Here is a 547-nt window from a genome sequence, read left to right on the forward strand (position 1 = left end):
GCCCCGCCCGCAGCCCGGCACTGCCCGGGGGGAGCGAGGGCATCGCGGGGGAAGCGCCGGCAGCGGGCCGGGATTTTCCCTCGTTGGAGAGGGGGGGATTTGTTCCCAACTTCGTGGGAGCCACTCGGTGAGAAGGGGACGGGGGGAGGGGGGAGGCAGAAGCTTGGATTTTTGTTCTTTCCTCTTAATTTCTTTTCTTTTTTTTTTTTTTTAATTTTTTTTCCTAATTTTTAATTTCTCTCCCTCCTCGCTGGCGCATTCGTCAATTTCGGCGATGTTCGAAGTGCCCGAATTTTGCGGGCGCCGCGCTTGCGAGCGGCCGATTCGATCTGCGGAGCGGCGGCGGAGGCGGCAGCGCGGGGCCGGGGGGGGTCGGTCCGTGCCCGCAGCCATCGGGGGCCCCGCACAGCCCCGGGGACACCGAGCCCCGCCGGCAGCAGCCGATCCCGCGCCCCGCTGCAGAGCGGCCGCTCCGGGAGGGCTGTGCCGCTGCTTTTCGTTTTCTGCCTTTTTTTTTTTTTAATTATTATTTTTCGCTTGCTGTTGG

This window comes from Numida meleagris, chromosome 16, assembly GCF_002078875.1.
Source record: "Numida meleagris isolate 19003 breed g44 Domestic line chromosome 16, NumMel1.0, whole genome shotgun sequence".
Classification (NCBI taxonomy): domain Eukaryota; kingdom Metazoa; phylum Chordata; class Aves; order Galliformes; family Numididae; genus Numida; species Numida meleagris.